We start from the raw sequence: 17,823 nt of genomic DNA, 5'->3' as shown, positions 1-17,823 counted from the left end.
CCTGCTCAGCCTCATCCGTAGAGAGATCAATGAGAGGGAGGGGGTTTCGGAGGGGGTTTCTGCCAAGTCTCCTGTTCAGTGTCTGAATCAATTAGTTCAAATCGAGTTTGTGTTTTAGGGCGTGTCGTGTTCCGGATTTAAGGTCCGCCTCCAAAGCAAATCTAGAAATAAAATGCAGACAGCCCCCCCCCCCCGTCCGCCCCCCCCGAGAGAGAGGGAGAGAGAGAGAGACCCGCCTAATTAGTCAAAAAGGAGCAAATCTAGAAATAAAATGCAGACAATCCCTCTTCCAAGAGAGAGAGACCCGCCTAATTAGTAATTCCAGTGCAGCCCACGTGCGGCGTGCCTGGTTCAATGCAGACAGCCCGCGCGCAGGGCCCGCGAAAATTATAAATAATTCCAGTGCAGCCCACGTGCGGCGTGCCTGGTTCAATGCGAACACCCGGTATGCTTAACCTGCCTGTAGGTAAAGCACCCCCAAAAAAAAATCCTGACCCGAAATATTAAAGATTCGTGATCCTTGAGTTCAGACAAAGCACAACCGAGGCACGGTATCAACAAACTTGGCTCTGACTTTATTACGTCCAACACTGAGGCAACTCAATATTCAAGGAAAAGAGAGAGAGAGAGGTAAAAGAAAGAAAGAAACAGAGAAAACAGTTGAAAGAGAAAGAAAAAGAAAATATTCACCACCCTGAGATCCAGCGGCGTCCCGCGGGAAATGCCCCCTTCCTACTTGGAAGATGGCGGTGAGGGTCCCGCGTGTTGAAGTGATCCAGCCTCTTTTATAGAGTTTTTCCGGCAGAGTCATGTGACTGGGAGCCGTCAGTCAACAGTTCGCACCAATCACAGGTCCGAAGGCAGGACATGTCCGGTTCCTGCGCCGTAGGATTGGCCCCTTGCCAGGCTGTCACCGGAGACACGCATCCGGAGGCGGGTGGAGGGCGGGCGCCTAGCTTATTGCGCCATCTTACGTTGCCAGGCTCAGGCATTCCAGGCAGCCGCCATAAGATGTCGCCCGAGCACGTGGTTTACTATTTCTGAGACAATGCTCAAAAGGAAGGGGACAGATTCCCACACCACCCCGTGGCTCAGAAATCATCAACATATAGTCAGTAGTTCGATTCCAGGGGGTGTAGAAAAGTTCGATTCCAGGGGGTGTAGAAAAGTTAGGACAGAAAAAGATAACAGGTTAAAAGAAGGAAAAGGGAAGAGACAAGGAAATGTAGAAAGGTAAGGATAGAAAAAGATAATAGGTTTTGAAGAAAGACAAGGGAAGAGTAAAGCATACAAGGAAATAAAGATAAGTCCAATGACTTGTGATTGGTATCATTCTAATAAACAGAATGAGTCACCTCTTCTTCTTTACAGAAGTCTAACAACAACAATATCATCAATAATGATAAATAGCTTTTGATAAAGTTATAGTGCAACTATAACATGTAAACAAAATGAGAAAAAGTTATACAGTGTAAACACATTTCCATTATCATCAATTTTCAGGAAACAATTACAGTCATTTAACTTTGGCACAAACTCCTTCTTCTGTTAGCAGGTAATCGAGAACCAGCCAATCTTGATTGGCTCTCGAGCACCGCTGATTGGTTCATTGGTGTTTCAGGTTGCGGGTCCATAATACTCAATAATTCGTTGGGGATCATATAATTTGATTCCCAGTTCTTAGCTGCCAATTTTTAGAAGTATGAAGCATATCATCCCAATATACCATACCCCAGCCCAATTTTTTGGTAGTATTTTGAATGCATGGTGCCCACAAAACCAATAATGACCTTTCAGGGTTCGCATCCCATTTGCAAAGGACTTGGCCATGATCTGGCAGGGCGGTAGTCCTTTGACTCAGATGGTTCCCAGGCCAAAGGGGTTCCCTGTCACACCACAGTTAATGCAATTAATTTAATTCCATCCCCATTTGCATTACCATGCTCCTGCTCATTGTTTCCAAACACAATTTGTACCTAATATTTCCCCAAAGTGAGTGTAATCAGTGGGGGACCAGAAAATCTTCTCCCACCAGGGACTGATTGTACCACCCTCCCTTTTGGTTGTAACTAATACAATAGTGACCAGGAGCAGGGTGTTGCATAGGCCAAGATGAGGGTGATTCTTTTCACAATCCACTCATGAGCAAGAGAAATGGAGATCCACAATCAACTTTCAGACCAAATGGTCCGCCACACACCCAGCAATTAATAAGCTTAAAAGCTTGAGTAACCAATTTTCCCAACAACAAGAACTCATTTTCCCCATGTTAAACCTGAGAACACGGAAGCAAGGTTCTCGCCGGGTAGGCTTTGAACAGTATAGACAAGACAACATACAACTGCCCAAAACAATTTGTCAATGGTGATAAAGGCATATTGCAAAGATTATTAAGGCTATACAATTTAAAACTATACATTCAATCAAAACTTCCATTAAATGTTGCTTTCTTCTTCTGCTTCTCTGAACTTCTATCTTCCGACCTGCAAAGGAACAGAAAAAGAAACTTCTCGGTCCTCTTAGTGAAAGGACCGGGTGAGGTTTTGGTTAACCATTGTCTGGTGGAATAAGCTGGGGTCTTGGGAGTGAGCAAAACCATTCTTTTAAGGCTTGGGTTATGCTTTCCCCAGCGACAGGCCAGCCCCGAGCCTGAGCCTTACAGTAAAGATCCTTGGCTCCCATATGTCCTCGTCTGATATGCAGCCACTCCAATAATCTCTCCCAATTTTCTATTACTGGTTCATTTTGTAAGGGAGCTGGACGAGACAATTCACCTGCTCCACCATTCCATCGACCAGCCAGACCATCACCGCCCTGATGAGAGGCCACCCAGGCTATGGCAAAATTCCCTCGTTTGGCAATTCTTAAAATGTCCTGCCACTTTTCCTTTTGCCATACCGGTATCTGGTTGACTTCCCACCCATTTTTCTCCCAGAAAGGAAGCCACTCGGTGCACTCCTTGGAGACAGTGAGAGAGTCAGTGTAGATGTAGACAGGAGAAGAAGATTGAGCCTCATGTTGGAAAACACTCCAAACAGCAATTAATTCACCCACTTGTGCACTACCTTCACCTTCTGTTATGATTTTCTCATCAGTCTGGGCTTGTAAAGCAGCAGCTCGATACTTCCACACTTTTGCCTCACGTTTGGCTGAGGCATCAGTGAACCCGGTATTTGGTAATTGCTTGGAAAATGGAAGCACTACTTGTATGACAGGAGGTGGGAGGTTATTCTCATGATCTGGAGAGAATTCCTCCTGTATAGCTAATTTTTTAGGTGTGCCTTCTGATACGTTAAAGATGCTACAATAATGTTCAATTTGTGCATGCCATTTCTGTACAGAAGCTCGTTGTGCCACCCCGTCAGGGGGAGGGGTCCCTGCTATTTCCTTAAAGGGGCCTCTGAGAATGATTTGTTGCTGACGAATGGTGTGCTCAGCCACTAGTAGTGCTAAGCTTACCACAAATAATTCTATTATCCACAACACTCTCCTTCGAGATGTACTATCTCTCTTTAAATTTATCAGGTTTGGGCGAGAGGGCCTCGCTAGAGGACACTTTGCCTCCATACGCCTCACATTTTTAGGTCCTGATTTCACTGGACCATATTTCCACCCATAGTTAATCAATTCTTGAGCTACTTCCCCCCACGTCCACACTTTTTGTCCTGGGATATAGCGATCCGGGGTTACAGCTCTGGTTAAAGCAGCTGTCACCCGTGCACTCTGAGGGGTATTTCTGATAGTACCTTGCAATTGAATTCCTAAGGGTTTCAATGAATCAGGCAAACCTCTAACCAGGGGAGTCATCCTCTCAGGATCTACCGGTATCATCATTGGGGATTCCTGCCTAAGCTTCAATTCCTGATCATACATCATTTGCAAACAAGCCGCCTTGTGCACATTCTCCACAAGCTGATCCACCGAGCCTGTAAGCGCAAGAGGATCTCCCCTCTCCAAGGGATTCAAACCTCCAGCCCAATAAGCTGCTCGCTGAGTGAGAGACCAAGGGGCTCTATTATCACCAGTAGTCAAAAACACTCCAGGTCCCCAATATCCCTCAGCTTCTCTTTCACTCAACAGAATCTGATCACCACCAGTTAAGGACACTCTCCACACATACTCGTTCTCAGACTCCTTTGAACTGCGTGAAAAATCCCTTTTCAACTTAGCCAATTCAGTCGCTGTGTACGGCACCTCCTTAGTAACCATCTTAGGATTATGGTCCTCACTATCCTCATAAGCATATTCGACCTTAACCAGTGGTCGAAGGGGTTGCGTAGGACCCTGCGGTAAATCACATCGTGTCCCCGCTTCCTCTGGTTCCCCCTTGCGGTACAAACCATCCCCTTTGTGATCATCACCAGGGGACGGGGCTGCATCAGCTGCCTGTGCACGACTCCGTCGCCCTCTGCAGTCACAAGTACGTAAGTTCTCCACAAAAGCCTCCTGCAAACACCTTATGTTCTCCCGCTTATTCTCTACTTCATCCTGCAGAGTTTTAACCCTTTCCTCCAATTCACAGTTTCTTTCCTCTAAAGTTGCCAACCGATCTTGCAACAACCGCACCAAAAGCTCTTTTGCCTGCGGCGTCTGTGCCGAGTCCTCCAACTCCTGCTCTTGCGTTACATCAAATGCACTCAGAATTGCACCCATTCTCTCTAAGTTATTGATACCTTCCGAAAACTCAAGTATCCTGCCGACTACGCCAATTTATAAATGTCGGGTTCCGGATTTAAGGTCCGCCTCCAAAGCAAATCTAGAAATAAAATGCAGACAGCCCCCCCCCCCCGTCCGCCCCTCCCGAGAGAGAGGGAGAGAGAGAGACCCGCCTAATTAGTCAAAAAGGAGCAAATCTAGAAATAAAATGCAGACAATCCCTCTTCCAAGAGAGAGAGACCCGCCTAATTAGTAATTCCAGTGCAGCCCACGTGCGGCGTGCCTGGTTCAATGCAGACAGCCCGCGCGCAGGGCCCGCGAAAATTATAAATAATTCCAGTGCAGCCCACGTGCGGCGTGCCTGGTTCAATGCGAACACCCGGTATGCTTAACCTGCCTGTAGGTAAAGCACCCCCAAAAAAAAATCCTGACCCGAAATATTAAAGATTCGTGATCCTTGAGTTCAGACAAAGCACAACCGAGGCACGGTATCAACAAACTTGGCTCTGACTTTATTAGGTCCAACACTGAGGCAACTCAATATTCAAGGAAAAGAGAGAGAGAGAGGTAAAAGAAAGAAAGAAACAGAGAAAACAGTTGAAAGAGAAAGAAAAAGAAAATATTCACCACCCTGAGATCCAGCGGCGTCCCGCGGGAAATACCCCCTTCCTACTTGGAAGATGGCGGTGAGGGTCCCGCGTGTTGAAGTGATCCAGCCTCTTTTATAGAGTTTTTCCCGGCAGAGTCATGTGACTGGGAGCCGTCAGTCAACAGTTCGCACCAATCACAGGTCCGAAGGCAGGACATGTCCGGTTCCTGCGCCGTAGGATTGGCCCCTTGCCAGGCTGTCACCGGAGACACGCATCCGGAGGCGGGTGGAGGGCGGGCGCCTAGCTTATTGCGCCATCTTACGTTGCCAGGCTCAGGCATTCCAGGCAGCCGCCATAAGATGTCGCCCGAGCACGTGGTTTACGATTTCTAAGACAATGCTAAAAAGGAAGGGCCAGATTCCCACAGGGCGCACTACCGGTTCTGATGGATCTGAATCTATTTTACTCGCTCCCCGCTCCTCAGCTTTTTTCGGAGCCGTCTGGGAATCCTTCCCCCTCCCCAAGAATCTTAATTCTGTGTTTTAGCGTCTGATTAGCACGCTCTACAATGGCCTGCCCGGTAGAATTATACAGAATGCCGTGTTTGAGCGTGATACCCCACCGCTGACACCACTGACGTGTGGTATGAGCAATAAAACAGGGGCCATTATCAGTTTTGATCTCGACAGGTAGGCCTAGCCAAGCGATTGCAAGATTCCAATGTAGCTGAATGGAGCGTGCTGTTTGTTTCCGATGCGGGGGTGGCCACAATCATCATACTGTAAGTGTCCACGCGCCTCTATATTAGTTCTGATTGGCTTATGCTAAAAAGCTATATCTTGCAGGTGCAGAATTCTTTCTTATTTTTCAACTTCCCCCATATCTTGTTGGTCTCATAGCCAAGGCCCTTGTTCTGTATTATGATTGGCTAGTTCATCACCACTCCATTACCACCCCCTGGACATGCCTGGACATAGCTTGTTCAGTAGCTCGTTCCCACCATTGTCCCATGGGAACCCCACACAACAGTCCCTGTGATGCATGCAAGAAATATGTTGGGAAAACAATTTGTATTACTCCTGCCTCAAGCAAAGGCAAACTCATTCATGGGATTGCTTTTGCTCAATGACCTGGGTGCACCTGGTGGATGATGCAGGAGGATGCGGAAGTTAAATGTGTACCTCAAGGAGATTTTATTTTGGGTGAGAATAGCCAATAACTTGAACTGTATGATTCTTATTGTGATAAATAACTAGAGAAAGGATGACAAGCAGTATCCTATAACAATCTGTTTAAATTTCAACCCATGAGTCTCCCTCCTTTTCCCAATTCCCTTTCTTGGTCAGGGAGGGGTCATTGGGTGATAGAACAACTGGTTATTTTTTTAGTCCTGGGTGCGAGGTAAATGAAGACATCTTATCAGAAATGTTACTTTACAGGCCAACAGCTCCCTGATAGTATTAGGAAAACAAATGATAAAAAATCTTCAATTTAAGCAATTGTAACTTTTAGGTCAAGTATCTTCTTGGCTGAAATTGTTAGGTTTGTCTCAGACCTACTATCCAATATTAGTTTCTTTCAAATGCTTCTCATGTTAGCCACATAGGCCTGTCATCAACTATGAAACATATAACAATTGCAAAAGAAAATGCTTGGGTTTTAAAAAGCAATTTAAAATAGATGTCCATTGCAAGCATAAATCTTGTTTTACATCTGTTAAATTACTCAGATTCCTCCTTTGCCAAGGTTTGCAAATTAAGAGCAGGTTGATCCTATGCTATCATGTCAGTTACCAAAGTGCAGGAATGGCTTACATTTAGGCCAATTAACATTTAAAGGAACAAGAAAGCTATCCTTAACAGCAATCCACACATTCAAGGATAGAACAGCCAACAAGTCTATCCAGAATCTTACATCTTTACAAAACGTGTTTGTAAGCAGATGAATGTTCTCTTTCTTTCTAAAAGCATTTGAGTTCAGATGTAGCTGTATTTCTGGTTATGAACAGCAATGAAAGCTAGGAGCAGTTTTAATTTAAGAACTGGCAAGATCTCAGTATAACTTTGTACTGGTTTTGGCTGGGACATAGTCAACTCATTTAGTAAGGAAGGAAGAAGCTTCTCCTAAGCAGGAGGGAGAATCGGAAGAGGCAGCCTGTTCTGCAGCAGAGAAGTCACAAGAACAGGAGGAGGAATAGACTGAAATCATAAATGAGACAGAAACCACCAGATCACTATCACTAAGTAAGTGAGCCGCAAGATATGCGAAAAGATTTCAGCCATCATCCAGGCGAACAAATTCTCAGCTGGTTGCTCCAATGCTGGGATATTGGGGCCAATAGTCAGGAATTGGAGGGTAAGGAAGCCCAGCAGCTGGGATCCCTTGCTAGGGATAAGGCCATTGACAAAGGGATTGGAAAAGGGGCAGTAGTCCTCAGTCTCTGGAGGTGACTCCTGTTGAGTGTGAAGGAAAGGTATCCCCTAAAGGAAAATCTTGCAAATTACCAAAGCAAATGGACCACCATTGAGGGAGGTATTCACTATCTGAGGGAATTAGACTGGTGGAGGTATCTACAGCAACCTGGACAACAACCAGGCATTCAGAGACCCAGATGAAATCTGGTGTGTCTGGTCTATGTGGTGAAAGTTTGTATGAAGTACATCTACATTGTATGCCAACGCCATGGTGATGTTGAGCTGGACAGACACGGAGGCATCAACTGTGGATGCATTGGCCAGCCAACTCCAAAAATTCAAAGAGAATCTTGCTTCCTCCCTATGGACCTGCATCTTGGATGTGGAGAAACTGTCCCAACAGTTCCAGCAATTCAAAAAGGATACGTCATCTTCCTCACTCATACTAACCAATATCTCAGCTATTAAGAGTCAGCCTTTTTCTGCTCAAGGGAAAGGGTACTTGTGGTGCATACCATGTGCCACCCTGTGGTTCTATCTGTGTGAGCAGGGGGAGGACATGAGGAAGTGGGTTGGTGAACCTACCTGGAGACTAGGAGCATGGGTACAGGCTGTGACGGACAGAGTTTGTATGCCTTAAACAACTTGTTTGACAACTCTGGCTGGAGGAGGGTATGCATACTACAGAGGCCTGCAAGTCTGGCAAGAGATAAGGGTCTTGGGAACAGAACAATACCCCTGCTGTGCCTTAATTGTTGTGATTTACAACTCTGGCTGGAGGAAGAGATAAGTCCTGCGGAGGCGGGATGGTATCTTTTCCTTGGGGCCAGCCTACATGTGCAACAACTTTGCAAGGCCTCAGCCACGCTTGTGCAGAAGCGGGGTCATACAGCGGACACCACAACTAGGGGATCACGACCACCAGACACCCCTTGGGGGACCACCGACTCATTTTGAGAACAATCTAAGACTACAAAGCGCAGGCGTCCCAATTAGCATGGGAAGCGAGCAGAGGGGGGGAGACAAGAGGGATGTTACCACCCTCTCCTATCTCGCATGCAAATGACCTAAAGTATTTAGACCTTCTCACTTGGGATGCTGGCCCGCGCTCCCGCCCGCCACCTGAGGACCGATCCTGCAAGCGATTTACCAGAGGAGCAACTCTGCAAGCAACTTACCGACTCTACAGACAACTTACATCGCTGGATCCAAGGGTGGTGATCTCTCTCTTTCTCTCTCTCTCATAGTCTCTATCCTCTTTCTCTTTTCCCTTTTCCTTTTCTCTCTTTTCACAATGCCTTTAGAAACCCAAGACACTTACAACCATGCCGCTTTCCCTGTATTAATAAATTGTTCTTAATTTCATACCAGTTATTTGGTGTCGTTTCACCTTAATTTACTCCAAGGGATTTATGAACTAGTTGCGACCAGGTCGTAACACAGGCGCTGCAAGGAAAAACAACACACAAAAGGCATCCATCCAGGAAAACTACTGCTCCAGTTTCTGTTGGGCAGAGTAGAAGGGTTGATCTTACTTCTGATCCTGATGAAGGGACTTCTGGTTTGCAGTTACAAAAAGTCAAGTAATGAATACTCTGACCAGGAATAGAGGGGCCTTGCCTCCAGCCAGGTGGAGGAAAGGGACAACCAGTTCTACTGGATTGTGTAGGTTCTATGTCCTGACACATGAGACCCACATGAGTATAAAGCTGTGGTGGACACTGGTGCAGAGTGTACCCTAATATCATCAGATTATAAAGGATATTTCAAGGACCCAAAAGGGTACCAGTTGTTCTTCAGTACCAACTACTTCTGAACCAGCTCAAACCCCTTCATATGCTGCTGTGCTGGTTTTGTCTGGGATAGAGTTAATTTTCTTCATAGTAGCTACTATGGGGCTATGTTTTGGATTTGTGATGAAAACAGTGTTGATAACACATGGATGTTCTAGCTATTGCTGAGCAGTGCTTCCACAGCACCAAGGCCTTTTCTGCTTCTCAAATTGCCCTGCCAGCAAATAGGCTGCACAAGAAGTTGGGAGGGGAAACAGCCAGGACAGTTGAACCCAACTGACCCAAGGAATATTGCATACCATATGATGTCACGCTCAGCAATAAAAGCTGTGGGGAAGAAGTAGGGGGAACATTCAGAGTTATGGCATTTGTCTTCCCAAGGAACCCTTATGCATGATGGAGCCCTACTTTCCTGGAGATGGCTAAAAACCTGTCTACCGATGGGAAGCAGTGAATGAATTTCTTATTTTGCTTTGCTTCTTCACACAGCTTTTGCTTTCCCCATTATACTGTCTTTATCTCAACCCATGAGTTTTTGCAATTTACCCCATCCCGTTGTGGGGGGAGTGAGTGAGCGGCTGTGTGTTTAGCTGCCTACTGGGGTTAAACTGTGACAGTATGCCATACGAAAAAGGCTCAACTTAGTCTTTAAAGGTGAATTGCAAAGCAATAATAGTTTTAATTAAGTATTTTGTTAAAATTATTATCATGGATCTAAGTGAATAAGATATGTACATAAAACATGGAGATGGATCCTAGTTCACTCATTAAGAGAGGTTCTCTTTCTTTCTGAAAGCCCATTTGGAACTCCTTGAGGTTTGGAAGAGAAGCATTAAGATAATATAATTCTCATTATGAAGCACCAGGAGGGCAGTTACGGTTGAGGTACAAAATTCTGTGGCCCTTAATTGAAAAAAAACTACTGAATAAATGGGAACTGCATTTGACAAAGGATAACAGCATCTGATCCTGTAATCAGTGATAATACAGTGATAATTATTTTGGTTATCCTCAATGAACAAACAATATCATCTCAATTTTACAAATGAGGGATTTTTTTAAAATCTGGAAATTAAAATTCATTTCCATGTGCAATACCTTCCATATCTAGTTAGTTGAAATATTCAACATAAAGTACAAATCTGTAATATTTTTCATCTTTTTGTAGTTCATTTTCAGAATATATTAATTGTAACTCACTGGAACTATGAATTATCCTTTAAAACAATGAGACGTCTTAGGGCCTCATTTTAGTCCGCTTTTCAGAAGACAACTAAAACCCTTCAAAAGCAGTAAATATGTATGTATCTAGTGTGTGTGTACACAAGGTGCGTTAGTTAATAAACATGGATGTCTGGACAGACTGTACCCATAGAGTCTCTTATATTTGTCCAACCCCCCACAACAAAACAAACCCTTTATATAGCCTGTTTAAAAAGTAAATTATGAAATTAAATGTAATAGTATGTCCAGAACAATACAGTCCTTAAACAGAGTTCAGAAAATGCTAGGTACTTAGACATCTATAGGGATTGAAACAAGAGATTCAGACCATATATGTCAAATACTGCTGAATCTTGTGAACCTTGGTCTAAAGTGCAGTAAAGATCTCTGTATAAGATAAATTATAATAGATAACTAACAGTTAGTATAGTTCCCAAGACCTTATAACCTCTTGTGTAATCATTGTATACAAAACAGGATGTTTAACTTAAAACTAACAGATGTCCAGGATGTAGAATAACCAAGTTGATAGATAGAAGTGGGTAACAATCACTTATAGAATTAGCACTCTTGCCAAATTTTTAAGCTGACATAAGCATTTACACACTATGCATGCCCCAGAGCCTGCCAGAACAGAGTTCACAAAGCGATCACCTTATGAAGAGTACTGGATGAAGTAAAACGACCACCAGAAACCCCCAGAGTGACTGCGATACATAAAAATGGACATCAGATGGCAACGTGAAACTGTGAAATAACTCAGTTAATGAATATGCAATTAGTTCTAGGAGTAGGAGGGCTTAAGATAATGATTTCTTGAAAATATAATGAATATGATTGTATCCACTCATTGGGAGCATTTATGGAGGAGAATCCCCAATGCTACCCCGGTGCCGCTAATGAAGAATACCTGCTTAACAGTATGCTGTGCTGTTGAGTCACTTTCTTTGTTTCAGACTCCTGACTTGAAGAGCATTGTACATCGAGGAGTTAGTGATCCACATAGCAGTTAACCTGAGTAGGCCCAGGCCAGTGTTGTATTGTGCTGCACATACAGCATGGTCTTCAGGCTTGTGCTGATGCACAAATCTCTTGGCTGTAGCATAAACTCAGCCGGTTCATTGAAACAGAGAAGCCTGCAGAGAGCTCCCACTCGGTACCAGCAATTATGCCACCTGTGTGGCCTTGCCTTTATCTAAAAGTGCAGCAAGAAGCTCTCATGAGAACATCCTTTCTGCTTGACAATAAGAATGATGAGTACAGTTGTTTTCTTATAAGATAATCCTGTAATAGCTGGAATGACTGAAATGGGGGAATCTCTTCTATGGACAGGGTCTGCCCAGCTTGCTGCACGTGGATCAGAGGCTAGTTTGATGCTATACCGCCTGGAGTTCCCATCTTCTAAAGGGATGTAAGATTATCTATTCTATTCTCTCCTTATAGTGTTAGCTCTAATAAATAGCATTTAAAATTATACCTTACAGAGTTTAAGTGCCTTTCTTGCTGGGATCATAATGGACCAGCACCTCCTGGTGCAAAACAACATCTTATGCAGTGTTAGAAGATGGTGCTTCCTTTTCTTTCCAAGGAAGAGATCAAACCCACTTCTAAAACCTGTTTCCAAAACTTGTTTAGAAATTGCTCCTTTGAAGCAGAATGACAGTGCTGCCCTGCTTTTAAACAGTAGCTTCCTAGACAGGTTATGGGAGTGTTGGGTGCCTGTTCTGCCTGAGGGAGATTCCAGATGCACATATCCCTCACAAGCATATCTTCACCATCAAACTCTACCACAAACTTAAGGTGATTTTAGCAGGCTGAGGATGGAACCAAACCACTGAAGGTGAGTTGCAAATCACATTTTGGTGCTGTGTGCTATATGTAAGTCCTCAGTGTTGGGTGTGCTCAGTTTATATTTATATTTAAGGGCAAGTCCTGCCTGACCGACCTAGTGGCCTTCTACGATGGAGTGACTACATCACTGGACAAGGGAAGAGCTACGGATGTCATCTGTCTGAATTTCTGTAAGGCCTTTGACATGATCTCCCACAACATCCTTCTCTCTAAATTGGAGAGAGATGGTTTTGATGGGTGGACTGTTCAGTGGACGAGGAATTGGCTGGATGGTTGCATCCAGAGTAGTGGTCAATGGCTCAATGTCCAGATGGAGATCAGTAATGAGTGGTATCCCTCAGGGGTCCATATTGGGACCAGTACTGTTTAATATCTTCATCAATGACATAGACGGGGGATTGAGTGCACCCTCAGCAAGTTTGCAAACGACACCAAGCTGAGTGGTGCAGTTGACATGCCTGAGGGATGGGATGCCATCCAGAGGGACCTGGACAAGCTTGAGGAGTGGGCCCATGGGAACCTCATGAGGTTCAACAAGGCCAAGTGCAAGGTCCTGCACCTGGGTCGGGGCAATCCCATGTATCAATACAGGCTGGAGGACAAAGGGATTGAGAGCAGCCCTGAGGAGAAGGACTTGGGGATATACTGGTGGATGAAAAGCTAGACATGAGCTGACAATGGGCACTCGCAGCCCAGAAGGCCAACCGTATCCTGGGCTGCATCAAAAGCAGCGTGGCCAGCAGGTCGAGGGAGGTGATTCTGCCCCTCTGCTCTGGTGAGACCCCACCTGGAGTTCTGCATCCAGCTCTGGAGTCCTCAGCACAAGACATGGACCTGTTGGAGCGAGTCCAGAGGAGGGCCACAAAAATGATCAGAGGGATGGAACACCTCTCCTATGAGGAAAGGCTGAGAGAGTTGGGGCTGTTCAGCCTGGAGAAGAGAAGGCTCTGAGGAGACTTTATTGCAGCCTTTCAGTACTTGAAGGGGGCCTATAAGAAAGATGGGGACAAGCTTTTTGTCAGGGCCTGTTGCAATAGGACAAGGGGTAATGGTTTTAAACTAAAAGAGGGTAGATTCAGACTAGATATAAGGAAGAAATTTTTCATGCTGAGGGTGGTGAAACACTGGAACAGGTTGCCCAGAGAGGTGGTAGATGCCCCATCCCTGGAAACATTCAAGGTCAGGCTGGTTGGTAACATTAGATATCTAGGTACAGAACCAACAGAGTATTTAAGATCCTGTTACCTAGTTAAGGAAATTGATAAGAAGTTGAGGCACTAAACAGGTGTTAGGAGTTCAAATATTCTTTTGGATATGCATATCTTTGGCAATCTGGTTTAAGTGTCAGATCATTTTTTGAAAGGAGACTCGGGTGCTCACATTGTGAAATTCTGAAAATTCCGCTCATGGTAAATAAACACCGATAAATTCACATGCAATAATTTCTAGCCTCTTTTCTTTGCAACGGAGCTTATCAGAAGAGTGAAAAACTTGAGCATGAATGTCTTTGAAATTCAATAATGTGCTAAATAATATTGGTCTTTTGAACAGTCTTTCAACAATAACAGAGCCAAAGGAAGTGAGAGGGAACCAGATGGCCAGAACACAGAACCTTAAAAGAAAAAAAAAGTGAGAAGATTATATTATATATAATTATATAAAAATATATAATAATTATATAAAGATTATATAATACAACAAAGTATTCCTTCTTCATTCAGAAGATTTTTTTTTTTTTTAAAAAAGTGCTCCTTTCTTGAGCTTTGTAATCATATCAGAGCAATCTCCACTCACACCCAGGTGAACACTTCCATGCTATCTAGTTAAATAAACCAATCCCATCCATCTAGTATAAGTCTTCCTACCTGTCACGAGGAAATGTTCAAGAATTAAAAGATGGGGCTGCTGAATTACCTTTTCCTAAATTGACTGCCTGTTATATTCATTTTCAGAACTGCAAAGTACTTTAAAACATCTAATACCATGCACTAGTTTCTGTTCCAAAAAATATGCAAGAAAAATGTGTGTAGTCAGCATAGAATCACAGAATGGTTAGGGTTGGAAGGGACCTCTGGAGATCATCTATTCCAACCCCCTGCTAAAGCAGGTTCACCTAGAGCATAAGGAAAGACTTTCAGGAGTACAATAACAATGGAGTATAAAATAAATATAAGCTATAAAAAAGTAATCAGAAATTTCAATTTAATTTATTCTTTAAAGGCCAGTTACTTAAAGACTGAGATATTTGCTTTCAGGGATGGAAGAGAAAATATATAAACTCAACAATCAGCATTTTTTGTACTACTGATCCAGGGAAATTTCCTTCTTCCTTTCTAGGGTAATTAGTTTGATATGAAACTGTATAATTTTTTTTAAATGGGGAGTTTAATGTTTCTAATATTTTCATGGACATTTTACCCCTGTGCTTTTGTTTTGATTAGTTGCTTTAAAAACATGTCATTAACATATGCAAATTAGATATTTTTTTAAAATTCTGTCAAAAATCAGATCAAAATGTTTCCTTCTGGCTCAAATATTTTATGTGGAAAACAATAGATTACTAGTGAATGTCACTAAGAGTACAGTTCTACAGTTCTTTTAGACTCACAAGTTCATAGAATCATTTGCCTCTAATCTTTTCTTTCTATAGGTGCTTGCATTCCTGCAGCTACATGGGGAGCCAAAACAAGGAACTGATGAAACTGAGAACTCACCTAGGAAAAAAGATACCTTTTCAGCTAGATTTATCCCTTAGTACTATTCACTGTGTAGCCACATGTATTACTAGGGCTTGGACAAGGAAGGATTTGGAAACATAACAGTTCCAGAACTAAAAGCAGCCAATTATTAAATGTACCTGTCCTGGTTTCCCTGAGGTTTGGTTTCAGTTTGTGACCAGCCATGGTGATCAAGGCCCTCAGCAGTTAAATCCAGGGCAGCTGACCCTGGCTGGCCCACAGGTGTATTCTATATCATTGACATCAAGCTCACTATGAAAGAGAGGGTTTGCTAGGAAGAGGTGTGGGGGGTGTGTGTGTGTTTTTTTTTTTTGTTTGTTTGTTTTGGTTTTTTTTCTTCTTTTCTTTCTCTTATCTTCTTCTTCTGCTCTCCTTGCCTCTCCTACCTGTTTGTTGTTGTGATTCCTGGAGTAACTTGCCAGTGATTTGTGGATGAGTATATTTTTGTCTGTTTTGTGTTGTCATTTATATTGATTTTCTTAATTTCTTTACATCTGGTTAACTTCATCCCACGAGTCTCCCTCTCTTTTTCACAATTCCCTTCCTCATTTGGGGAAGGGACATTGGGTGAGAGAAAAACTGCTATTGTTTAGCCCCAGGTGCGGGCTAAACAAAGACAGTACCAGAACTTTTATTAAACATATCCCAATATATTCTCACATTGCTTGCCCTGTCCTAGCCTCATCATCACAGAACTGATAACCAATCTGGTCTTTCATCAATATACTCTCAAGAGTGCCACAGTCTTTACCCAGTCAAACAGAAAACCTTCTCAAGAGTCTGTATTCCCCATTCCCCACCTAGTTCAGATGAAGGAGAGACAGGAGCGCTCAGTGAATTATATAATCAAGTAGTTCTATATGAAATACTGTTATGAGAACCCCTTTATTTATAATAAAAGCAAAATGAGCAAATTCATAATACCTTCCATTAAAGATTTTGAAGTTTTTTAAGGAGTGCCACTATAAGTAACATTATTCCCATTTTATAAGTGGGAAAATTAGGTATGGAATCTGCAGGTGATTTATTCACAGATCATTTGCCTAGAGTACCTCCCCGTCTCCTTATGTCTTGTTTTGTAACCTGGTTAAAACTGAAGACTAATTACAATTAACCATTATGTTACCTCTAAAGATGTCAGATCCCATGCTATTTAAGCTTTAGAGTTCTGTACTATCAGCTCACTATGCTGTGTATTCTCTTTATTCAGAACTAGCAGAAAATGAACATGAAAACTTTGGAGCAAATGTTCATAGTAAGATGCTGTGGTTTACAAATGGGCAGTTTAATTCTGCATCAGTTTCTAGTTCCAAGTGGTAGAGTTCACTGGAATATTTTAACCTGATCCAGGTTTAAAAATCAATACATTTCCACCTAGATCTTAATGATTATTTAAATGCAGCAGAAAATCTAATAAGATGACCTCTAATTAGGAAGTCAACTACAGACACAACTGATGGATACACATCCTCAATAAAAAGGCCCATATCTTTTCCATATCCTCTGGTTGCTTCCCCCAGTCTCATCATCTTCTTATTAATATCCAGACTGAGCTTTAATCAGTTTGCTCTCAACCATGCCACAGTCTCTAACAAGCTCTTAATGAGATGCTTGATCACACCGCCTGTGCAGGATGAGCTGCAGATACAAGACAAGTACATGCTGTCATCTTGAAAATGTTTCTACCTGTATATTCTCACAGACTCTCTTAATTGCAATTGCCTGGTACTTATATTGAGCAGAACCATGACATAGAAATCCATAAAATATCCTTCAGGGTAGAATAGCTACAAATCATGTAATGTTTATTCACTTACATATTTAATAACAAAAATCTATGCAGAAATCCCAGATTCTGCATAAAGGCTATTTTGGTATCTCAAAATGTATTTAATTTTTACTTTTTTTTTTTGTTTGTTTTGGAGAATTCATGCATCCTGCTTCATTACAATAATAGGATTACTGAGTTTAACTAATTATGTTGGAAGATAAACTATATCTGCACAGCCATAGATGATAAGATAGAGTTGTTGCAGCCTGAGTGTTTTACCATGTTGCTGCTGTTGCTGTGAAAGACACTAGTACTACAATGATGACAATGAGTTTTCTCAATGAGTTCTATTTAAAATATCAATAATAATGTCAGTAATAAATATCAATAATATCTGCAAGACAGTGACAACATATGTATACATGTCTATCCTAACTGTTAAATTAATGTGCACTAAATTTTTTCTTTTCTTCCATGTAAAAGTAAAGGTCTTTTTTTGCATAGTTTCAGGGGAACTTCTATTATTTTTTTCTTCTCCACATTACTCCTAAACTGTTTGCTTCCTTTAAACAAACTGTTAATCTTCATGTTCTTAGAAAGTCATATTTTTCCATGATGTCTGCTGCTTTAGATAGTACTGTGACATAGTCAGAATCAATAAAAGATTTGCTCTTCTAAAATAAGTACAATAAATTCTTAAAATCCACTTATATCATGACCTACTTATAAAACAAGTTTTGAACTGAATCACTGCATATTGTCTTGTGCAGGAAGAAAAGGCAATTT

Source organism: Nyctibius grandis, assembly GCF_013368605.1.
Source record: "Nyctibius grandis isolate bNycGra1 chromosome W unlocalized genomic scaffold, bNycGra1.pri SUPER_W_unloc_2, whole genome shotgun sequence".
In the NCBI taxonomy this organism is placed as follows: domain Eukaryota; kingdom Metazoa; phylum Chordata; class Aves; order Nyctibiiformes; family Nyctibiidae; genus Nyctibius; species Nyctibius grandis.
The sequence above is the reverse complement of the archived record's forward strand: the minus strand, read 5'-3'. Positions refer to the sequence as shown.